This window comes from Ornithodoros turicata, unplaced genomic scaffold (genome assembly GCF_037126465.1).
Source record: "Ornithodoros turicata isolate Travis unplaced genomic scaffold, ASM3712646v1 Chromosome110, whole genome shotgun sequence".
In the NCBI taxonomy this organism is placed as follows: Eukaryota; Metazoa; Arthropoda; class Arachnida; order Ixodida; family Argasidae; genus Ornithodoros; species Ornithodoros turicata.
In genome coordinates, this window is record NW_026999296.1 from 326820 (window position 1) to 353121 (window position 26302).

Below are 26302 nucleotides of genomic sequence, written 5' to 3' on the forward strand. Positions count from 1 at the left end.
CCACAGTTCAAGGCGACGCTAAGCACTCTGGGGTTTTCGGAACTCGTCTATTCGTGAGTCCTTGAGACTGCGAAATCAACCAGTTTTGCAGTACTAGGGAGTTTTAGTGAATAATCGTCAATCAAATGATGTGTTAACCCTTTCGCCAGGGCTCAACGAGAAGATGTTCCGTCTACCCAGTGGTCACAAACGACACCGTTCGCGAACCGCTTGGCCGAAAACGATTAATTAAAATTCCCTATAAGCTCTCACACAGGGTACACAACCCGTCACATAGGTACGCAAACCGGCATATTGATCGTTTACCGTGCTGCTGCATGTAACTAGGTGCGGCACATTCTAGGGGCTAGAGTACGCTACAGTGTATCCCTTAAAATGCGCGGAATGTCCTGCCGTTTAGTGCAGCTGGCAAAACGATGCAATAAAGTGTCTCTTATTAGATAAGAGCGAACTGTTACTTCCTACCCAAGCAGCACAATGTACTGAAAGTCGAGTGCAATAGGGGTGGACGGCATGTGTCTTATCAATGTTCTTTAGTTTCTCGAGTCTGTTCAAGGCCTTCCACCTACCCGTCCACCCCTATTGCACTCGACTTTCAGTACATTTTGCTGCTTGGGTAGTCAACCACACTATCGGTATCCTGATAAAGGTGTACGCCGTAAGGAACTTATGAAATCGCTCTGCAATCTACTCTTCATATGAAGCAGCTCGCTTCCAAGGGCTTGCTATCACACAGTAACATGAAGTGGTGTGAGCCTTTGTGACTTATTCGTAAAAAAGCGGGTACTACCCAACGGTCACTTGTGCAGTCGTTGGTTACGTCAACTTACTGTTGTCCTGACAGGAAGTGGACTTTCAGAGGTGAGTCATTCGGAGCACGCCATAAGTGAATTATTTCGTCTCCAATCTTGCAATATATATTGAGCATCCGCTTTGCATATGCTTATGTGTTTAAAGATGGTGTAAATGCAGGAGATAGTAACGTTTATGTGATAAATAGGCAGAGAGGCATGCAGAGCCGTTGAAACAATTTAAAATTACTTTTCGGGGTCCATACGGATTCTATCATCTCTTCGCGATATGAAAGATTCTTTCATCCTCAGACTAATAAAAAAATGAAGACACGAGATTCATCCGTTGCGCCGATTGTAATTAAAACATGAATAAAGGTGCCGGTTTGGAGGTTCCTCTTTGCTTCCTCCGAATCGGCGCAAAATGGCAAGGGTAGTGCATGCAAGTAGGGGATAAGTCGAATTATCCCCTTTTTAGTATTTTTGTCGCAATGACATCTACGTACCAGTATGTACCTTGTAAATAAAATTTAGGACCATTATTACAATTTACTGACACGCTACAGGAACGTATGAAACGGGAAATGCATGCGTGGCAATGGGATGGACAGCCAGATGAAAGGTTTTCCGGAAATATCGGTAAATTGTTCTTCCATATCACTCAGTGCAGAAAAAATCTGCGAGTCTCAGAATTGAGCCTCTGTATATAATAGGATGATAAGTCGACTTATCCCCTTTTGTGTACTTTCATTGCAATGACATCTGCATAACGGTATGTCTGCAAAAGAAAATTTAGGGCCGTGTTACAATTAATTGAGCCGCTACGGGACGACAAGGAATGGGAAATGCATGCGTGGCAATGGGATGGACAGCCAGATCAGGCCCCTTTTCTACGCATGCATACAAATGGTGTAGCTTAAATTTTGCTACGATGCGGAAATGAACTTCTGCTTCCACTCGAAAAACATGTTCTTCCTACCTCACGTGGCCGTGTCAGCAGTGCTAGTCAGCGTTGTAATCGGAAAAACGTGCGCACTGTGCTAATAAGTCATATTTTGCTGGCAATGCAGAACGTTATTTTCAAGATTGTGCTCATTTAGCAACACGATAATCACGATCTAGGCTACTCCACTGCACAAAGGTAACTGGCCATCCTGCCGTCACCATGAAAGTCCGACCCGTGAAAACTTTTTTCTGCACGAAAACCCTGCGCGTGCGTTGTTATATTGAAAAAGGGGATATGTCATGCTCCTGGATTTCGTTCAATTTCTGCTAAATCACATACACAGAAATGATGGGAATGGGACATACATGTAGAGTAGACACATGCATATGTGTTACACATATTGCATTTGCATTATTCGTGGAAACTTATCTGCAATTACTTTACTAAATATTCACTCGCAGTTTTCTCGGTTTGGAATTTTTCGACTTATCCCCTTACTACATACTGAGGCTCAACTATGAAAGCACGCAAATTGTGCGAGCTGCCCCTTTCCGAATTTCGTTGTCCAAACAACCAGGGATCGGAACCGGTATTTTTTAGAGCCCCTCTCCAAAAAGAAAAAAAGAAACGCGGTCAGCGGTAGGGACGTTTACAGGGATTGGAACCGTTACTTTTATCGGTCCTGGTTTAACGGGTACTTCGGCAGTAATTTTGCTCCATGAAAGCGAGCATACCCTCCCCGCACACGGTTGTAAGAGCAGGATAGAACAGTTTCAGGTAAAAACACAAGACAAGTAATAAACGCATTCATTACTTACATATTATTTTACTGCATTGTACTCTCGTGGCCATCGTTGGCTCCGAAAAAAAAAAGCGAAGCATGCGAAATGAAAGTTAAAAGTTAGCATGTTTATATAATTAGTGAGCAAATGAGCCGCTCGCTACTGAGTTCATGGTCGATGTCCCAGGAATCTCTACCAAACTACATTTATTCGATGGCGCCTCCTGTTCACGAATTATTCAGCCGGGGGATTTTCGTGTCCCAGAAAACGTGTCATTGAATTATAATTAAAAAAAACACACACACCACCTTGTTGGAACTGAAAATTTGCGAACCCAGTGCAAAGCCAGTCGAGTGTATAAGGGAGAAAAAAATTAGCAGGACCTCTTTGGCTGCACGTATAGCATATGTGTATATATATGTTTGTAACTCAAACGTCGCCATGCCAGCACTGGACAGCTGTTTCGGCCTTATTGGGCCTCATCAGCAGTACGCAGGCAGGTAACGTTTGAGCGGATGGCGTCAGAAGGTCACATAACACGTGATTCCTCCTGTGAGGGTGAGGTAAATCACCACTGAAACTCCAGTGCAAAGCCAGTGAAGTATACTAGGCTACAAAATAACCGGAGCTCTTTGGCTGCACGTAAAGCTTTACGGACAGGATAGGAAAGCCGCTTCTTTGAAGATGCGCAATAAACCAAATAAAGAAAAAAAAAGACGTTCCTTCACGAATTTTTTGCGGACGATCTATCGAACGGATTTTTGTTCTGAAAACGGCTTTGGTATCTGGTGACCGAAGAGATCAGATGTTCTCATTGGAGCAACTTCGTAGCTGTTATAATTAAAAAGTTAATTATTGAAAGTTAATTAAGACATTGCCTTAGGAGTCTGTTAATGCCCCCCTAGGCAGTGCCCTTCAGCATATGCTATATTACAATTGATTTCATCTCGGAAAAAGTGATTGATATATTTTTAAAAATCTGTTCACACTTAACGTGGACACCCTGTATATATATATATATATATATATATATATATATAAGGAAAAAAAAATAGCCAGAGCTCTTTAGTTGCACGTATAGCATATGTTTGTAACTCAAACGTCGCCATGCCAGTACTGGACAGCTGTTTCGGTCTTGTTGGGCATCATCAACAGCACGCAGGCAGGCAACGTTTGAGTAGATGGCGTCAGAAGGTTACGTAACACGTGATTCCTCCCGTCAGGGTGAGATAACTCACTCACTGAAAGCCCAGTGCAGAGCCAGTGAAGTATAAAAGGAAAAAAAAAATAGCCAGAACTCTTTAGCTGCACGTATAGCATATGTTTGTAACTCAAACGTCGCCATGCCAGTACTGGACAGCTGTTTCGGCCTTGTTGGGCCTCATCAACAGTACGCAGGCAGGCAACGTTTGAGTGGATGGCGTCAGAAGGTTACGGAACACGTGATTCCTCCCGTCAGGGTGAGATAACTCACTCATTGAAAGCCCAGTGCAAAGCCAGTGAAGTATAAAAGAAAAAAAAAATAGCCAGAGCTCTTTAGCTGCACGTATAGCATATGTTTGTAACTCAAACGTCGCCATGCCAGTACTGGACAGCTGTTTCGGCCTTGTTGGGCCTCATCAACAGTACGCAGGCAGGCAACGTTTGAGTGGATGGGGTCAGAAGGTTACGTAACACGTGATTCCTCCCGTCAGGGTGAGATAACTCACTCACTGAAAGCCCAGTGCAAAGCCAGCGAAGTATAAAAGGAAAAAAAAAATAGCCAGAGCTCTTTAGCTGCACGTATAGCATATGTTTGTAACTCAAACGTCGCCATGCCAGTACTGGACAGCTGTTTCTGCCTTGTTGGGCCTCATCAACAGTACGCAGGCAGGCAACGTTTGAGTGGATGGCGTCAGAAGGTTACGTAACACGTGATTCCTCCCGTCAGGGTGAGATAACTCACTCACTGAAAGCCCAGTGCAAAGTCAGTGAAGTATAAAAGAAAAAAAAATAGCCAGAGCTCTTTAGCTGCACGTATAGCATATGTTTGTAACTCAAACGTCGCCATGCCAGTACTGGACAGCTGTTTCGGCCTTGTTGGGCCTCATCAACAGTACGCAGGCAGGCAACGTTTGAGTGGATGGCGTCAGAAGGGTACGTAACACGTGATTTCTCCCGTTAGGGTGAGATAACTCACTCACTGAAAGCCCAGTGCAAAGCCAGTGAAGTATAAAAGGAAAAAAAATTAGCCAGAGCTCTTTAGCTGCACGTATAGCATATGTTTGTAACTCAAACGTCGCCATGCCAGTACTGGACAGCTGTTTCGGCCTTGTTGGGCCTCATCAACAGTACGCAGGCAGGCAACGTTTGAGTGGGTGGCGTCAGAAGGTTACGTAACACGTGATTCCTCCCGTCAGGGTGAGATAACCCACTCACTGAAAGCACAGTGCAAAGCCAGTGAAGTATAAAAGTAAAAAAAAATAGCCAGAGCTGTTTAGCTGCACGTATAGCATGTGTTTGTAACTCAAACGTCGCTATGCCTGTGCAGCAGGACCTTGAGGAAATGCCAGTGAGCCTGAAAAAGAGACAAAAGAGCATATGTATTGTGCTGGGTTAGGAATGCAGGTTGCGAATAGCAGAAATGATTCCTGGATCTTCGTTTATCTGACACTGGAATTTATGAATGAGATAAGATTCGCGCTGTTCCCTGAGCCGCTGGGAAGGAAAGCCTGACTGCAGGGTGAAAATAGATATGTTGGTGATTGAGTGTCCTGGTTTACTGAAATGGCGCGACACTGGCAGATTAGGTGTCTTCGCGACGTCAGATTTGTGGTTATTGAATCGCGTTCTAAATGACGTAGCTGTCTGTCCGATATATTGGGCGTTGCATTCATTGCATTGAAGAAGATAGACAACATTGGAAGAATTACAGTTAAAGTCGCCATTAACGTTGACCCGATAATTAGAATTGGTACTTTCTGCAGAGTTAGCGGCTTGCATTGATTTACAAATTTGGCATCTACTTGCATTGCAAGGGTGGCAACCAATGTTATTTTCTGGAAGTTTGTTAATTTTGGCATTTACTAGTCTGTCTTGGATGTTCCGCGCCCGGCGATAACTTATGCGCGGTGGCTGTGAGAATATTTCCTTCATCCGATCAGGTTGTGAAAGAATTGTGTAGTGGCTGTTGAGTATCCGGCTAATGTTAGGAACGCTGCCATTGAATGTGACAGTGAGATTTACTGCAGAGTTTCCATTGGTTCGAGGAGATCTTTGGAGCAATTGCTGGCGATCTGTGGATCTTGCCCTGGCTATAGCGTCTTTCACAAGTTTGTCCGGGTATTCACGATCAATGAAGGTTTGTTCTAGTCGTTTGAGATGGTTGTCTAGTTCAGCATCGTTAGTGCATATTCTGCGGTAGCGCAATGCTTGACTATAAGGTATGGCTAACTTAGTATGTCTTGGATGGCAACTGCGGAACGATAAGTACTGCTGAGCATCTGTAGGCTCCCGGTATAAGTTGGTTGAGATACTGCCGTTTTGTAACTTGACTTCCACATCCAAGAAGGTAACAGTGGAGGCGGAGTAGTGAGAGGCAAATTGAATGTTAGGGTGAATTTGGTTGAACCGGTTGATGAACGTGAGAAGGTCGCTTTCAGAATGAGGCCATATGATAAAAATATCGTCTAAAAATCTCTTGTACACAAGTGGTTTCAGTAAAAGCAAGTGGTTTCAGTGGTTACGGAACATTCGAGAAATGTTTCCTTCAGGGATGCCATGAAGATATTTGCATAGTTGGGGGCCATTCTCGTGCCCATAGCTGTCCCGTTAACTTGCAGATAATGCTTGTTATCAAATTCAAAGTTATTGGAGGTCAAAATAAGTGTTAGCAGTTCGGTGAGGACTGTCGGATCATACGGCTGGTCAGGTTGATTTTTGTATGCTGAAACGGCCGCTGCTATACCATCTGCGTGGGGAATATTAGTGTAAACGGACGTGACGTCAAACGTTGCCAAGAGACAGCTTGAGGGAACGGTTACTTGCGATACAGTTTGAAGGAAATGATTGGTGTCTTTGACGTAGGAAGGTAATTTAGGGGGGATAGATTTAAGAACGTGATCGACGAAGGACGATATATTTTCTGTAGCGGTACCGTTACTGGACAGAATTGGTCTTCCGGGATTGCCTGGTTTATGTATCTTAGGGAGCATGTAAAATCGGCCTGGTTTAGGGTCTCTAGGAAGTAAGTATTCGTAGAGCGCATCGCCAATTTTCTTAGTGGCCTTTAACCGTTTTAGTGTTTTACATATATCAGCGGCAATTTCATTGGTGGGGTCGGATTCGAGAGGTTTGTAACAGTCTCCACAATTAAGTTGACGGAGTCCTTCCGCCACATAAGCTTGCTTATCCATTACGACTATGGCACCTCCTTTAGCTATTTAGACTATGGCACCTCCTCACTTAGTCACCAACCTGTGTTAGTCATGACAAAAGCGCATGCGCTGCTCTCTTTCCCTCGTACATAACCCTCTCCCATATATAAAGCTTGTTCTTGTCACCAAACCCCAGTCCCGTCGAATGCAGCGCTGACTGCCGAAACGTCGACTCCTATCCCTATATGTGTTATAAACTCCCCTTTGTGTTTTCCTGTAAGCTCTTTGTCGTCTTCTGATTTTTCCTGCTTATTTCATTCTCGTGGTCAACCGCCCTCCTAAGCTTCTAATATATATATATATATATATATATATATATATATATATATATATATATGCCACGTAACAATGAATCACCCATAAAGAGCAGACTATCGCAGCCTAGGAGCGAGCTGTGCTGCGTCATTACCAATTCACCTTTCAATTCTTGACCATGCTAATCTTGCGTCGGATCCCTTATTTCCGGGTGGATCAAAGATGCTGCGTAACCATCACTAGCAAGAAGTCAGTCGAAGACATATACTGTTGCTTGAAAAATTGGGAATAATTTGCCGCACGATATCACAACCAAGCCGTTTTCCATCAATATTGCTATCAAATTAACAATATTAAGCAATCTCTGACACATTTGAAGCTTGCTGTGTTGGTTCTGCCAGTCAAGAGTTCTAGAGCCTACTCAACTACGCCTGTCAACTTAACATGTTTCTCAGCTGTTTTACGGTGCATTTAAAGTTATCTACTTCTACATATTTCTGTACTTGACTGCTAAAGAACTACAGAGTTCTAGATTTTCTACGGCTTGATCGAACACCTCATTTCACTCTTTAAGGCGAGAGACTGCATGCTTTTCATCAGCTCAAGCCATGAACAGAAGAGAGACCATGGAGGAAACGTCTCAAGGTAACGTGGTATCCGTCCAATCCCGACAAGGTAGGCCAACTATAGACTATAATGGAAGCTATGTGTCCAAATATTGCGCGTAACAAGGTCCCTTACAAAAGAAAAAGACAGAAAGAAACATGTCGTTTGATGTAGATGAAATGCTGGTCCGCCACCAGTTACTTACGTACGCCTTTGTTTATTGCACGAAGATCTTTACCACACCATGCCTTATGATGCAGTGATATGAATTTTAATGCCTATTTTAATGCCCTACGGATGTGTCTTTTGTAGGTAAGACCCCGCCGTTGCTAGAAAAGTCATCGTTAACATCACATAGTTGTTCATAGCCTGCAAACACAATATACCATTGACATTAGAGGGACTATTGAGTTTAGAGGGACTATTCCATATGAAAATATGTGTATGTGAACTATACTGTAAGTATATAAATACTGTGAGTATATATACTGTGAGTTCTATAACCTCTGGACGTGCAAGAAATTTCTTGCGATGTTCCCCTCATTTCCATTGTTGCGATGACCAACTGGATCAGCTATTCCGTGCTCACATTGGCCGTTAATCGTAGTTCGCCACAATCTGAAGGCTGACTCAGATTAGTGCATTTACGGCTGCCTACAGCGTCTTACGTGTGCCGTCATTCCATACAAATGATGTTCGGTTGCCATGATTCGCTGTCAGCGGCCGTACCAGGCAAGCGCGCCCGTAACCGCAGTATTGTGAATCAGCCTTAAAGGGACGGTCTCCTACACCCTGGCCCATCCACAAAGCGTACCATTCGATTCCTCATTGCTGAAAATGTAATACTGTGAATTCGCTCGTCCAGAATCGTCACGGTTATTAAATAAACGAATTAAGTTGATAAGAACAGCGCCAGCACTTCGCGATTTCTGTTGGCAATAGCGATATCCGCTACGATGGCAGACAGCTTATTGGATGAACAGATTGTCTGCTCTCGCGCCTTTTAGTAGCGGTGAGAGCAGACGACTTCCAAAAGGTGCTCGAGGATCACAGCGACGGCAATAAATTTGCTGCATGTGGTCTGGTCAAACGAAAGACGCGTATTGTAAAATGTGGCCGAACAACAATGTCAATACGTCTCGCATCTTCATTTCGAGCGGGAGTTTACGTGGATGACTCCACCTAATAAAGGCATGTACGCTTATTCACTAACTTGTCTCGTATCGTTCGCTATTTTGCGCACTTCTAGTTCGTATTACCTGCGAAAAGAATATTCCGTATGGAAGTGGTGGAAACGTAACCCGGGTGTATGACAACTCTTTTGTCGACGACAATGTGACGGAAGTGGTTATAGAAAGGCACCCGTTGGGAGTGACATACTCGAAGCATCTTCAACAAAAGGTCTGGTTGTCACACGCTTGCGTGTACTCCGCACGCTTCGTTCACGATGCATATGAGGCAAGAAACGTTCTGCGAGCACGATATGTATGGGACGGCGCCGGACGCGGCTCAAACTAAAAGCTGTCGACCGTCACCCAGTCAACTGTTAGCGGCAACGGTGCCCAAAGAACTGGATACGCAGTATTGAAAGGTAGGTATTACTTTGTTGATAACAGCCAAAAGTGATGTGTATAGAAATTGTCGGCACCGCACGAAACGGCGGTTCCGCGGTAGTATTGCGAGAAGGAAGTGCTTGATCCAGCAGGCTACATCAATTTGCTTTGCATATAGCCTCTCCAAGGTATTATTCCTACAGGAGCAGTATATCGCCAAACTATGCTTAATAATGTTGTCTTGTACCCCTTCAGTAGCTGACACTAACTGATGAGAGTGGCACTCCTTCCTGTGCCAGAATCAACACCTATTAATGGGTCACAAATATAACTCAAATTCGCAGGCTTCACAGCTCTCTTCTATCGTTCACAGCTCTATTTAATTTGTCCCTGCACTATGCTGATGTGAGAAAAGTATTGCACAATATAAAAATGTAAGTTATATCCACAAATCAGTGTTGTGATTATATGATGTTCAAGATGCAAAAAACAAGACAACCTTGTTGATAGGACAGGACGACAGGTTGCTCAGAGCTTGCTTGAACATCATTATGACTACCCGATACCAGCAACCCAATTTTAACACAATTGGTCAGTGCTGTGGACGCACATTACAATAAGAAAAAATAAAAGATGACTACATAAACACTCAACTTCCGCAACCTTTATAATCAACGTGCTGGAGTATGTTAGCTTGCAACTGCTGACAGCGAATCAAAATCTGAGTCAGCATGGGCTCATGAACACACCGGTGTAACATCAGCAAAACGACATGTCGACAAGTTGCAAACTCCTGCTCCATCTTGCACATTTGTCATTCACATCTAGGTATTTTTGATATTTTGTAAACATTTCCACATCTTTCATATTCAACGTGCTGGACATGTCAGTGTGCAACCCCTGATATCGAATCAACATCTGAGACAGTATGGGCTCATGAACACACCGGTGTAATATGAACAAAAATAAGACTGACGACATGTCGACAAGTTGCGAACCGCTGTTCCATCTTACAAATTTGTCGTGCACATCTAGATATTTTTGATATTTGTTAAACATTTCCACAACTTCCATATTCAACGTGCTGGACATGGTAGTGTGCAACCCAATATTGAATCAAAATATGAGCCAGTATGGGCTCATGAACACACCTGTGTAATATGAGCAAAAATAAGACCGACGACATGTCGACAAGTTGCGAACCGCTGTTCCATCTTACAAATTTGTCGTGCACATCTAGATATTTTTGATATTTGTTAACATTTCCAAAAAACTTTCATATTGAACGTGCTGGACATGGTAGTGTGCAACCCAATATTGAATCAAAATCTCAGCCAGTATTGGCTCATGAACACACCGGTGTAGCATGAGCACAAATAAGACTGACGACATGTCGACAAGTTGCAAACCGCTGTTCCGTCTTACAAATTTGTCGTGCACGTCTAGGTATTTTTGACATTTTTTAAACATTTCCACATCTTTCATATTAAACGTGCTGGACATGTTAGTGTGCAACCGCTGATATCGAATCAAAATCTGAGCCAATTTATGGGCTCATGAACAGACCGGTGTAACATGAGCAACAATAAGGCAGACATGTCGACAAGTTGCAAATCGCTGTTCGGTCTTACAAATTTGTCATAGACGTCTAGGTATCTTTGAAAGTTTTTAAACATTTCCAAATCTTTTATATTCAATGTGCTGGACATCTTAGTGTGCAACCCCTGACACAATAAAAATCTGAGCCAGTATGGTCTCATGAACACACCGCCATAACATTAGCTAAAATATGGCAGTTGCATCTTGCACATTCGTAATGCACGTCTAGGTATTTTTGATATGAAGTATTGTAATTATCAATGATGATAAGGGCTTATTCGATGCAGAAACATGGTCATCGATGCAGACATGTGGAATGACCCTGAAAAGGGCTTTTTTTTTCATAGGTCAGGGGTAATTGAAGACGTTGACGTAGATCAGCTTATCCTTGATTTTGTCATTTGCTCCAGGTGTAAAGACATGAATGAAAGCCTTCACTTATCACGTTGACAACCTCCTGCCGCTTGCGCGAATGAATAGAGAGAGCAGCTTCCTACAGAAGACTATCCAAGTTGTGATACATATGACGAAATGCTCAAGTCTGAAATTTTGCATAACGTACCATGAAACACACATTTTTATATGCAAATAAAAAGCTGCGCAACAAAAAGAAACCTTACAACACCTTTCAGGAGAATAGAACGCCATGTGTACGTGACGGATCGAAACAGGTTCCGGATTGTGCGCAAAACACATCCTGGTATTGGCGAGCAGTGGCTATACACACACACCTGCAATGTTTGTGCAATTTAGAATGGTGTCACGATCAGGAGAAACATATATACGCAAAAAGTGCGCTTTTATGGGTGAGTCTTACCCTTCAATCGATTTCGGATCATCCACTACTTCCACTTGGTAACCACGTTGTTGTGGCAAAAGGTCAGCAGCTAAAGGTTCATCGACGTCCCCGTTATTCAATCGGTCGGCGCCGATGAGCTTATTTTCACCGCTTAGTGACAAGGAACCTTCAGTATCGCTAAGTTTGCTGTCAGGCATTACGACGTCGCACGTGACAACTTCCAAGCGCAAACCGCTTACACCTCCGACTGTATTGTGCATTGTGCTTCGGTCGCACAATGGGCGACCTGCCACCATAAATCCCATAACCACGTGACATATGACGTTGCATGAGAGGGAGTTGAATCCAGCTGCAACTTCCGTCGTCTGCTGTCACGACATATTTCTTCAAACTTCTCGAAAACCACTTCGTTGTTCTGGTTGAAACTTCGCGACTGTGTTTCTGTAGCACTCTTGAATATAATTTCAGCTAAGTTTCGGAATCGCTCGACCTGTACGAGACCGTCCCTTTAAAGCATTCAAAACCATCCAAACTACTCTCCAGCTTCTGCGAGGGCAGCCGTTGTAGACGACACGAGCAACAGCAAAGAGGCGCGTACTAGCACGACTGGACACCTCTCTCAGCAATCGACTGATTATCACCCAATCAGCGTGAAGAACACTTACATCAATATTCTCAAGGCCAATCAGGAGCAAGGAATCTGAAGCAGCGCTTCCGCGTATTTCCGCCAGTGACGGCGTTCTTTTGCAAGCGGCGCTTTCCGCTGAGCTTCCGGCCACTGGCCAAACGCCCCTCAAGCTGCTGCTTCGTTACAGTGTAAATAATTTTACGTACGAGTAAATCATAGTATCATAGAAACACCCTTTCTATCCCGCAAACTTAGCAAATGGTGTAAAAAGAGCATTACTAAAGGTGCAATATCGACATACACCACCTTTTTTCCCATGTGTGTAAAGCGAGGTGTTCAAAGAGGTGTTTACGTCCAATACGCTTTCTCACACCCTATTTGAACTGGGAATATGGTTTTTAAACGGCGGTTTAATTGGTCAAAAGAAAATTATACTGGTTTCGCAGCTCCACTCAGCAGTTAATGACATTACAAACGATAACTTGAGTTAAAAACACAGTATTTAGCAGAAAAGGATATCAGGAATTTAAATGGTATCCTTGACTCGTTGCAGGCGTACGTTTTAATTGCAAAGACTAATTTCCGTCACCGTTACAGACGTTTTCCTCTGCTACACTTAACGAACGTGCCCCAAACAAATTGTATATCAGTCTATGATCCATCCGATACGTCAATAGAGGCTACCGAAGGTGACCAAGTCCCTTCAAGCTACGGCACTCACGCCTACGGTACCTAACAAGCCGTGCCTGTGACGCATTGCGCTCCGGGTTAGGTTGTACGATGAAACCACGGCTGGAAGTCTGCCGTGTTCAAGGTGGTGGTTGCCGTAGACTCAAAAACATCTAACTGTATGTGTTTGTATGCTGTCGTTGGAGCTTGTATTACACTAACCATTTGTGAGGCAATATTTGCCACGAAACAATTCCATCCTGAAAGGTATTCTCAATAGAATACCCCCCCCCCCCTTTACCAGTGTTTTTGTTGTTAAACACCCATTATAAGAGGGTTTTATGAGGAAGACACCTAATTGAAGGGACTATAAAACGACTTTTTTCTTCGTTTCGTTTGAAAGAAGACATTTTTCTGAGTCTAAAACCGAAATTTTACTTTCGTCGCGCGAGCGCATTTCTCGGGAGCGAATTTAAACGCAGCGGCGAAGGGAGGACAGCTGGCGCCGCGCCGTGGGGAGCTGCCGAGCGGAGATACAACAGGCAACTTGACGCGACCACGGCCGGCTCAGCAACACGTCATCGTGACGTGTTGCCGAGCCGAGGAATCCCGCCAGGAGCATGCGCCGTAGGATCCCGCGTATGCGTTCATCGGGAGTGGAAATCTCCATGACAGCAGCTTTCGCGCGATCGGCAGATTTCGGCAGTGGCGGCAGCCACAGCGCGAGCTCGCGGCAGTACTTGCCATTGTGCAACACCGGTGACGTAACGGGGAACCGAAGTGCGGTCCGTACAGTTACACCATCGACAGGGAAATATGTGCGGGAGAGGAGGAACGTGGAAGAGACATTTCCAGCGCGCGCTCTCGCAGAGTGGAGCGATTTCGTCCGGAAAAATTTGTGGCATCAACGATGAAAGATGAAAGTCACTGAAAAGGTTAGCCAGCTGAAAAGGTTAGCCGATCCCTACAGCTGGCTAACCTTTTCAGTGACTTTCATCTTTCATCGTTGATTCCTTAGGCAAATTGAGGCTTTGTTTGTATCTGTCCCTTCTATGTTGTTCCAGCCTCAGAACATCAGTTTATCTCTTGTGGCATGTTAGTTTCTCTGCGGGAAGAACAATTTCCATCGAAAAAAAGTATGGGGGTTCGGGAAATTTCATAGTCCCTTTAGAGTGTGCTTCAGACAATAACCTTCATTCGGGTGTAAAGGCAACACCAAAAAGTTGTGCGCCATGGGACAAGCCATTTACACCAAAAACTGTAAAACGTTTACTGTGTAGACACGTCCGCCCAAAGGGCTGATTGGTTTTAGCAGTGTGATGTTTTCTCCAATTTCCAGAAAGGGAATTCCGGCATACTCTCAACAACTGCCGTCTGCTCTTACTATGCATCACATAAAACTGCACAGGAACTATTCCAGAAATTTGCGTGTGACTTTCAGGGTTATCGTCGGTAATGAACGATGAGTAAAAGAGCGCTAATTTTTCGGAATCGACCGCGACTAGAGTCACTAAATAGACAGCAGAGTAGCGACACAGAGCCACGTCGGCGAGCAAGACCGCCATCTTGGGTCCGGAGCGACCTCGTCGCCTAGCCATGGGACGCCAATCTTCCCCTTCTCCGCAGTAGAACTGCGCGCTCTCAAGCCAGTTCGCAACAGAGGTAACAGGTTTTGGATGGAAGGTACTGAACGTGGATGATGCGTTCTTAGAAAGAGAAATCACGAGTAGTAGGAGGTCTTGTCCAGTCAACTTGGGGTTCAGTTAGCTCCATGGGTGTCTGGTTCGAACCCCACAGCGTCTGGGACACTGTCGCGTGTGCGGAGAGCGCGGTGCCTGTGCGGAGGGTTGTCCGCGCGCTTATCGGCGAGGGGAGGGCTGCGTGCGCGTTTGCCCTCTCACATTTTTCGGCCTCGGCCAACTTCTTTCATCATTTTTCAATCTGCGCCGACTTTTTTCGCGACTTTTTCCCGTGCGCGACAGGCAGCGCTCGGGTGGAGGGCTGCTGCGGTGGGCGGAGCGTGGCCGGAGGGTTGCGTGAGCGCTTACTCGCTCACATTTTTCAGACTAGGCCGAGTTCTTTCGTCATTTTTCAATCTGTGTCGATTTCAATCGTAATTTTTCCCCGCTACAACGGGTGTGCAGTAGGCTCTTCACATGCAAAGGATAGCCATGCACAAAAGTACAAGTGAAAATATATTTATTAAAGTCATTAGTCTCGAGAATTATGACTCTGTGTGAAGGAGAAAAACTTAGCCAAAAATCTGATGCAATAGCATTGAAGGGCTATCACAATTTTTCTTTATTAGTGAAATTACGAGTAATTACGCAGAAGGGGTAGCACATTTTACTCAAAGAAGATATTTTTATCAATACGATTACAATCAAAATTAAAAGTTTTATTATAAAAAGTCTAACATAACCACCATAGTGGAGTTTTAATTACAAAGTTCTGATATGTAACTTCAAGAACAATAGCTGGACCGACTTCTCTAGCGATTTTTTTTTTCAGCGTGTGGTGGGCGGTGCGCAGGTGAGGGGCTGTCCGTGTGTTTACCAGCGGCTGAAGAGCTGAGCGTACACTTATGATCGTACATACTGGCTGACTTCTTTGGCTATTTTTCAGTCTGAGCCGAATTCGTTCGCATTTTTTTTTCATGCGGGGCGCAAGTAGGGACATGCACACTGACAACATCGGGCCACATCTTTGGCGATTTTTTCACCCTGGGACGACTTCATTCGCAATTTTTTCCCCGCTACAGCAGGTGTGCAGTAGGCGATTTACATGCAAAGGATAGCCATACACAAACGTACAAGTGAAAATATATTCATTAGTGTCAGGAATTATGTTATGACTCCGTGTGAAGAAGAAAAACTCAGCCAAAAAATCTGATGCAATAGCATTGAAGGGGTATTTTATTAGTGATAATCACGCAAGTTTTCAATTAAGCAGAAGGAGTAGCATATTTTTAATAAAAGAAGATATTTTTAATCGATACGATTACTATTAAATTAAAAGTTTTATTATAAAAAGTCTAACATGACCACCATAACGGAGTTTTAATTACATAGTTCTAGTATGTAACTTCATGCGCAACAGCTAATATTCCATTATGATACATTTAATCGATGAATACATTTTTAATCAATATAATTACAATGAAAGTTTTATTAAAAGTCTAACATGACCACCATCGTGGAGCTTTAATTACAAGTACCGATAGATGTATGTGAACAGCAGAGAACCTGGAAGACCATGGGACACGAACACAAGAGGAAATAAAATGTATAACACTACATTGGTTAATCAAAACAACAGAGGAGGAGACTATCATTTAACTATCATAAAATCATCCTCGTGACTTCCCCATACAATTTTCATTCTATGAGACACTACAAACCTTACTTTGTTTATGAATTCAACACAGAAAATATATTAAAAAATGAACTTCAACACATAGCACGCTCCTAGCCAACAATCAGCTCTAATAATATCTGCCCTGATTTGTTGAAGACGGGAGGCGTACACCTGACAGTTATGAACATTTTCGAGCGCAATGGGGACGATTATTCCAACATTACACAATTAATCAATTTCTTAATAAGTAAACAGCATAGACATACGGAAATAATGAGAAAAACGATCAATAGAGAGCCAAAACTTATCATACATAACCTATATATATCATAACCTATCAAACATAAACAACAGACACATGCAGGAAAATAAATGAAAAATAATCTATCAAAACGATCAACATGCACGGATGAATGGCAGAGAAACACTTTAAAACGGCACATGATGAATAATTTAATACAGCACAGAGCTCACGCTGAATAGCAGAGAAACAATCTAAACGGCGCATCTGCCAACATGTAAACAACAGACAGGAAAATATTACTGAAACAAGATCAACAGCTAATAGAGAGCCAAAATCCAACACGTAAACAAGAGGTACACAAAGGATAAATAGTTGAAGAACAATCTAACAAAACAAGAAACATGCACGGATGAATAGCAGAGAAACACTCTAAACGGTGCATCTAGCAACGGTAAACAACATGCAGGAAAGTAATTGAAAAAGAATCAATCAAAACGATAAACATGCACGGATGAATAGCAGAGAAACGCTTTGAACGATGCATCTGCCAACATGTAAACAACACACCGGAAAATAATAGCGAAACAAACTATCAAACATTACAATTTGAAATAATATATCTTTTGAACTATCATAAAATCAACCTTGCGAGCTAACAATATAGAATTTTCATCCTACTCAGGCACTATAAACATTACCTTGACAGAGCTATCCAAAACACGCACCACATCTATGCTTTACACAGTACAACAAGACTCGAGACCCGGCGGGGTCACTCTCTCCCTCTATGCAGCCCGGTGGGGTCACTCTCTCCATCTATACAGCCCAAAGCATGGAACCTGTTGTCAATCTGTGGGGGTGGGGTAAATCCCCTCTCTTTTTCACATTCTTTTCTCCAAAAGGAAATATTCTTAGGTTCGGTGTACAGAGACGAATTTTTTTATTGATCGCAAATAGACATTGAATTATTCGACTCTCAAGAACACAATAAGAATTCTATCAAAAACAATAGAACGCAAAAATCTAAGAATAGACTTTCTAAGCAAACGAGAAAATGTTATCGGTGCAAACAATACTCAACGAGAAACGTTTCAGATCAGACACAACTATTAGGCAATCATTATTCTCAAATCACAAAATATCAATCGAGTGAAAGTCAAGTTTATTCAGTGATAGAAACAATACTAATTCGAAAACGAGAAACAAATTTAATTACATATTTTTTATGATAACTTTGCAATACATGCAGAAGCCACAATCAACTCATCTGAAATGTAAATTATAGTGTTTGCTACAGCGGAAATCAACGCACACAACATTCCAAACTAATAGAATATTTTTATTAATATCAATCGAGTGATCATCTGAAACATAGTCAAAGCAGTAATTAATTTAGGCAAACATTTTCCTAACCACGCAGCGCAAATATACATCACAGAAACACGTATTTTTCATTCAGGACCCACTAGTGGAAACGAAGTGAGAGAGGGAAGCTGAGTTCCCGTACACTTTCGTTAAGGTTACGCCCGCAGGGAGTAGGGGAATCCAGGAATAGTCTTGGTATACAAAGCCATAAACCGACTCCAGCAAGGTCAAGTTAGGGAAGGAGGGGCTCTAGCGCTGTCTTGTACATGGAATCATTGAAAGCAAACGTTTTTTTCCTTACACATCACATCTATTTTGTAAATTGAATTTCATAATTCTCACGGCAGGTGGAACATTCTAAACGCGATAATAAATTTTTAATAAATAAAATTACCACCAATATGATTTAATTAAATGTCGAGGCGCACTACAAAACAGAACAGACAATTGCTATACATTGAAGAGATGGACGGATTTTGTACTCGTTACCATACGTCATAGGAGGACCTGATAAAAAGCTGCTTCGAAAAGGAGGAGCCGCGAAACGATTCATTTATCGCTGCATTTCAATACGTCCTAGACATGGTCGTATTCGGAGATATGGCACAAATTATGGAATTCAAGATGCGAGAACTTGTATGCCGAATCTACAATAGTTATAAAAATATTTGCACGTCATCATCGGAAGGCACACTTGGGTTGATTGATGGAGTTTTTGAGGTTTTACTAACGAAGAATTGAAATACACTAACCAAAAAACGTAATTGTAATCATTGCAATGGGTATAGCATTAATCAAGAAAGCAATAAGATCAAATTATCATATACAAGCAAGTCTATATCGCAGCATTCATTACGGATTTGTTGAAATTACACCTAACGGTTGAAATGGAAAGTACATAAAAAAATCTTATCACGTGATATATTCCACTAGAGCCTCTACACATTTCATTTTATTCTACCAGTCAGGATGTCGAATGAACAGAAGTTCCAATATTGTCGTGCAACGGTCTGATGTATCAACATTATTGAAACTCAACAACATATCAATTGTGGTGGGCCACCGGATGATTTTCATCTAATACTCTCTCTTGTAGCCCATTCAAGAATCTTCATACAAAGAAAGGAAGCATCAATAAGAGACTGTGCAAGTTCGTCCGCAACAAAGTGCAAGTTGTTGAAGCAATACAAACACGGCCGACAACATATCACCTGCGTTAAATCAACGCTGGATTTCAAGCGCCTCAATAATCAGAATAAATACTTGATGTCTTCGGAATTTATCAATCAAGACAACAAACGAAAACTTCGGAGTTTGGAATAGAACTGTAATTTATCAAAATAACAAGTGTAATAATTGAAATATTAATTGTAGTTCTTTGTCATCATTGTAACTATATTCTACACAGCGCAATGAAAACAGCTTATGACTAGATTGAACGATTGCTAAGGAGACACAACATACAAGGATCTTCGCACGAATCAGCGCTGGCAATCAAAGAGATTTTTACACGGCCCACACTCTATACCAACACGACCACCCGAAGGAACGAATTGTAGAAGAATCGATAATATAAATTTAGAGGCATGTTACAGCTATCTTTGTTTACAAAGAGGATCACTACATATTTGCGATAGTTTATTTTACGAATTAAATTGCATAGTGTATATATTTTCTTAGACTATTGGACAGTTGACAATACTATATTGAAAGGAATCTATTATCAAATGACGCGATGCAAGTGATGGACATGCATGATGCGCTAGCGGAGACTACAATTCTAATCATCATAACATGCGGCACACAATTCCAATAAGGTTTTGGGAGAATCGAATCACGCAACTGTCATCAGAAATGTTTAACCAATGAAGATGTGCACTATCCGTAAGATATGTAATTATAATAAGTAAATATTCCTTTTGCAAACTTAACCAAAGCAGCACACATAAACGTAGCTCCAATTCACAGGACGCACCCGAGTTTTTTCATTAGCCATACTGAAAAACTATGAGTCATATGAGGCATATGAGGCACTACAAATGGGAAGGACATATATTAATTTTAGAAGATTTTAGATCATAATGAAACAAAATGCAAACTCCAACACCAAAAGGTTCTTGTTTAAATTTTCAAAGTCAAAACTGTATACTCTTTCTTACAATTTTTTAATATATAGATTAAAAAGCTGTCTATACACAGTAATCATTTTAAACCTTTATTTGCCTCAAACCAAGGTGTACTCTTATAAAAACACCCTCTTTCTATTCCACAAAGAGTGCAAAAAGTGCATTACTAAAGGTGTGATATCGACATACACCACGTTTTATCCAATGTGGATCATTAAGGGTGTAAAGTAGGGTGTTGAAACAGGTGTTTTCCGCCAAATTCACCTTTTTTACACCCATTTGAATTGGGTGTATGGTGTTAAAAATTGTGTTTTATTTCGTGAGAGAAAAAATGCTGGTTTCACAGCTCCGCTCAGCAAGTAATCACATTATAGACGATAACCTGAGTTAAAAACACAGTATTTGACAGGGAGGGATGTTAGAAATTTAGCTTATATCTTTGACTCGTTGCATGCGTGAGTGTTAATTGCAAAAACACATTCCCGCCACCGCTACAAACGTTTCCCGCCCCACCACATGTAACGAATGTGCCCCAACAAATTGTATTTCAGTATATGATCCATCCGACACGCCAATATAGGCTACTGAGGGCGCCCTATGTCTCTTTATGCCTCTGCACTCAGGTTGGTCCCACAGTGTTACCAAGCTAACGAGGCGTGCCTGCGACGCATTGCGCTCCGGTTTAGGTTCTACGATGGAACCACGGCTGGAAGTCTACGGTGTTCGCGGTGCTGCTTGCCATAGAAGCAAGAGCGTCGAACTGCATGTCTCGGCCAGTGGTGTCGGTATGCTGCCACGGAAGCTCCTATTACACTATTTGCGAGGGAATATTTGCGAACAAATAATTCCATCATAAATGGTGTTTTCAATAGAATACTCTCATTTTAAGGGTGTTTTTGTTTTTATACACCGATTACAACAGTGTTTTACCAGGAATACACTTAACGAAAATGTGTATTAGAAAACACCCGTCATTTGAGTGTAAAGGCAACACCAAAAAGGTGTGCGCCATGGGACAAGCCATTTACACCAAAAAAGTGTAAAAAAGTTTACTGTGTATAGTCACACATTGTATACAATATATTTGTTTGTACATTAATTGCTAAAATTTATCAGATCACATTCGAGAGCAGTGGTGACTATCGGTAAGTGTTTAATTAAAATTTGAACTGCTGCCGTAATTTACGAACTGAGTTGTAGAAAGTGTAATTTCGCAGCTTTAGCTGGCTCACTTTGATACGCGAAGGTTTTAAGAACTCTTTCACGATGTCAAAGAATTTAATCGAGTGATATTTTCTATATACTCTATAACGTAATGTGAATTCTCCATGACGCGGATAGTAAAAGTTACGAATATTTTTCGAACGAAATGGTCATCCGAGTCGTCGAACCCGTTTCCGGAAGAAAGCAACACGCTCGTGTGCGGTACCGCGTTAACGCATCGGGCACAGAATCGCGTTCGGTTTCGGGTACGGCATTGGGGAAATGCGGCCCGGCGTGTTGCCGAAACGCATTCGACGACGCGGATGACAGTTCAAATTTTAATTAAACACTTACCGATAGTCACCACTGCTCTCGAATGTGATCTGATAAATTTTAGCAATTAATGTACAAACAAATATATTGTATACAATGTGTGACTGTATAGACAGCTTTTTAATCTATTATTAAAAAATTGTAAGAAAGAGTATACAGTTTTGACTTTGAAAATTTAAACAAGAACCTTTTGGTGTTGGAGTTTGCGTTTTGTTTCATTATGATCTAAAATCTTCTAAAATTAATATATGTCCTTCCCATTTGTAGTGCCTCATATGCCGTGACATAGTGAGTAGACTCATAGTTTTTCAGTATGGCCAATGAAAAAACTCGGGTGCGTCCTGTGAATTGGAGCTACGTTTATGTGTGCTGCTTTGGTTAAGTTTGCAAAAGGAATATTTACTTATTATAATTACATATCTTATGGATAGTGCACATCTTCATTGGTTAAACATTTCTGATGACAGTTGCGTGATTCAATTCTCCCAAAACCTTATTGGAATTGTGTGCCGCATGTTATGATGATTAGAATTGTAGACTCCGCTAGCGCATCATGCATGTCCATCACTTGCATCGCGTCGTTTGATAATAGATTCCTTTCAATATAGTATTGTCAACTGTCCAATAGTCTAAGAAAATATATACACTATGCAATTTAATTCGTAAAATAAGCTATCGCAAAATATTAGTGATCCTCTTTGTAAACAAAGATTGATGTAACATGCCTCTAAATTTCTATTATCGATTCTTCTACAATTCTTTCCTTCGGGTGTCGGTGTTGTATAGAGTGTGGTCGTGTAAAAATCTCTTTGATTGCCAGCGCTGATTCCGTGCGAAGATCCTTGTATGTAGTGTCTCCTTAGCAATCTTCAATCTAGTCATAAGCTGTTTTCATTGCGCTGTGTAGAATACATTACAATGATGATAAAGAATGCAATTATTATTTCAATTATACACTTGTTTATTTTGATAAATTACAGTTCTATTCCAAACTCCGAAGTTTTCGTTTGTTGTCTTGATTGATGAATTCCGAAGACATCAAGTAATTTATTCTGATTATTGGGCGCTTGAATCCAGCGCTGATTAACGCAGGTGATATGTTGTCGCCGTGTTTGTATTGCTTCAACAACTTGCACTTTTTGCGACGAACTTGCACAGTCTCTTATTGATGCTTCCTTTCTTTGTATGAAGATTATTGAATGGCGTACAAGAGAGTATTAGATGAAAATCATCCGGTGGCCCACCACAATTGATATGTTTGTTGAGTTTCAATAAGTGATGATACATCAGACCTTGCACGACAATATTGAACTTCTGTTCATTCGACATCCTTGACTGGTAGAATAAAATAAATGTGTAGAGGCTCTAGTGGAATATATCACGTGATAAGATTTTTTATGTACTTTCCATTTCAACCGTTAGGTGTAATTTCAACAAATCCGTAATGAATCGTGCGATATAGACTGCTTGTATATGATAATTTGATCTAATTGCTTTCTTGATTAACGCAATACCCATTGCAATGATTACAATTACGTTTGGTCTAGTGTATTTCAATTCTTCGTTAGCAAACCTCAAAAACTCCATCATCAACCCAAGTGGTCCTTCCGATGATGACGTGCAAATATTTTTATAACTATTGTAGATTCGGCATACAAGTTCTCGCATCTTGAATTCCATAATTTGTGCCATATCTCCGAATACGACCATGTCTAGGACGTATTGAAATGCAGCGATAAATGAATCGTTTCGCGGCTCCTCCTTTTCGAAGCAGCTTTTCATCAGGTCCTCCCATGAATGGTAACGAGTACAAAATCCGTCCATCTCTTCAATGTATAGCAATTGTCTGTTCTGTTTTGTAGTGCGCCTCGACATTTAATTAAATCATATTGGTGGTAATTTTATTTATTAAAAATTTATTATCGCGTTTAGAATGTTCCACCTGCCGTGAGAATTATGAAATTCAATTTACAAAATAGATGTGATGTGTAAGAAAAAAAACGTTTGCTTTCAATGATTCTATGTACAAGACAGCGCTAGAGCCCCTCCTTCCCTAACTTGACTTGCTGGAGTCGGTTTATGGCTTTGTATACCAAGACTATTGCTCGATTCCCCTACTCCCTGCGGGCGTAACCTTAACGAAAGTGTACGGGAACTCAGCTTCCCTCTCTCACTTCGTTTCCACTAGTGGGTCCTGAATGAAAAATACGTGTTTCTGTGATGTATATTTGCGCTGCGTGGTTAGGAAAATGTTTGCCAAAATTAATTACTGCTTTGACTATGTTTCAGATGATCACTCGATTGATATTAATAAAAATATTCTATTAGTTTGGAATGTTGTGTGCGTTGATTTCCGCTGTAGCAAACACTATAATTTACATTTCAGATGAGTTGATTGTGGCTTCTGCATGTATTGCAAAGTTATCATAAAAAATATGTAATTAAATTTGTTTCTCGTTTTCGAATTAGTATTGTTTCTATCACTGAATAAACTTGACTTTCACTCGATTGATATTTTGTGATTTGAGAATAATGATTGCCTAATAGTTGTGTCTGATCTGAAACGTTTCTCGTTGAGTATTGTTTGCACCGATAACATTTTCTCGTTTGCTTAGAAAGTCTATTCTTAGATTTTTGCGTTCTATTGTTTTTTGATAGAATTCTTATTGTGTTCTTGAGAGTCGAATAATTCCAATGTCTATTTGCGATCAATAAAAAAATTCGTCTCTGTACACCGAACCTAAGAATATTTCCTTTTGGAGAAAAGAATGTGAAAAAGAGAGGGGATTTCCCCACCCCCAGATTGACAACAGGTTCCATGCTTTGGGCTGTATAGATGGAGAGAGTGACCCCACCGGGCTGCATAGAGGGAGAGAGTGACCCCCCGGGTCTCGAGTCTTGTTGTACTGTGTAAAGCATAGATGTGGTGCGTGTTTTGGATAGCTCTGTCAAGGTAATGTTTATAGTGCCTGAGTAGGATGAAAATTCTATATTGTTAGCTCGCAAGGTTGATTTTATGATAGTTCAAAAGATATATTATTCAAATTGTAATGTTTGATAGTTTGTTTCGCTATTATTTCCGGTGTGTTGTTTACATGTTGGCAGATGCATCGTTCAAAGCGTTTCTCTGCTATTCATCCGTGCATGTTTATCGTTTTGATTGATTATTTTTCAATTACTTTCCTGTATGTTGTTTACCGTTGGTAGATGCACCGTTTAGAGTGTTTCTCTGCTATTCATCCGTGCATGTTTCTTGTTTTGTTAGATTGTTCTTCAACTATTTATCCTTTGTGTACCTCTTGTTTACGTGTTGTATTTTGGCTCTCTATTAGCTGTTGATCTTCTTTCAGTAATATTTTCCTGTCTGTTGTTTACATATTGGCAGATGCGCCGTTTAGATTGTTTCTCTGCTATTCAGCGTGAGCTCTGTGCTGTATTAAATTACTCAACATGTGCCGTTTAAAGTGTTTCTCTGCCATTCATCCGTGCATGTTGATCGTTTTGATAGATTATTTTTCATTTATTTTCCTGCATGTGTCTGTTGTTTATGTTTGATAGGTTATGATATATAGGTTATGTATGATAAGTTTTGGCTCTCTATTGATAGTTTTTCTCATTATTTCCGTATGTCTATGCTGTTTACTTATTAAGAAATTGATTAATTGTGTAATGTTGGAATAATCGTCCCTATTGCGCTCGAAAATGTTCATAACTGTCAGGTGTACGCCTCCCGTCTTCAACAAATCAGGGCAGATATTATTAGAGCTGATTGTTGGCTAGGAGCGTGCTATGTGTTGAAGTTCATTTTTTAATATATTTTCTGTGTTGAATTCATAAAACAAAGTAAGGTTTGTAGTGTCTCATAGAACGAAAATTGTATGGGGAAGTCACGAGGATGATTTTATGATAGTTAAATGATAGTCTCCTCCTCTGTTGTTTTGATTAACCAATGTAGTGTTATACATTTTATTTCCTCTTGTGTTCGTGTCCCATGGTCTTCCAGGTTCTCTGCTGTTCAGATACATCTATCGGCACTTGTAATTAAAGCTCCACTATGGTGGTCATGTTAGACTTTTAATAAAACTTTTAATTTTCATTGTAATTATATTGATTAAAAATATATTCGTCGATTAAATGTATCATAATGGAATATTAGCTGTTGCGCATGAAGTTACATATTAGAACTATGTAATTAAAACTCCGCTATGGTGGTCATGTTAGACTTTTTATAATAAAACTTTTAATTTAATAGTAATCGTATCGATTAAAAATATCTTCTTTTATTAAAAATATGCTACTCCTTCTGCTTAATTGAAAACTTACGTGATTATCACTAATAAAATACCCCTTCAATGCTATTGCATCAGATTTTTTGGCTGAGTTTTTCTTCTTCACAAGGAGTCATAACATAATTCCTGACACTAATGACTTTAATAAATATATTTTCACTTGTACTTTTTTGTATGGCTATCCTTTGCATGTAAATCGCCTACTGCACACCTGCTGTAGCGGGAAAAACATTGCGAAGGAAGTCGTCCCAGGGTGAAAAAATCGCCAAAAATGTGGCCCGATGTTGTCAGTGTGCATGTCCCTACTTGCGCGCCGCATGAAAAAAAAATGCGAACGAATTC

The 26302-nt window shown here is 41.1% G+C and overlaps 1 long non-coding RNA gene across 1 annotated transcript in view; it reads left to right on the forward strand.

The window, feature by feature from the left end:
* Positions 1–758: 758 nt before the first annotated feature.
* The window catches only part of LOC135371543 (uncharacterized), a 32389-nt gene continuing 6845 nt past the window's right edge, over positions 759–26302 (forward strand). Inside the window, exons 1-2 of the long non-coding RNA XR_010415633.1 lie at positions 759–861; positions 7764–7834. This is a non-coding gene — a long non-coding RNA (uncharacterized LOC135371543). The remainder of the gene's footprint in view (positions 862–7763; positions 7835–26302) is intronic.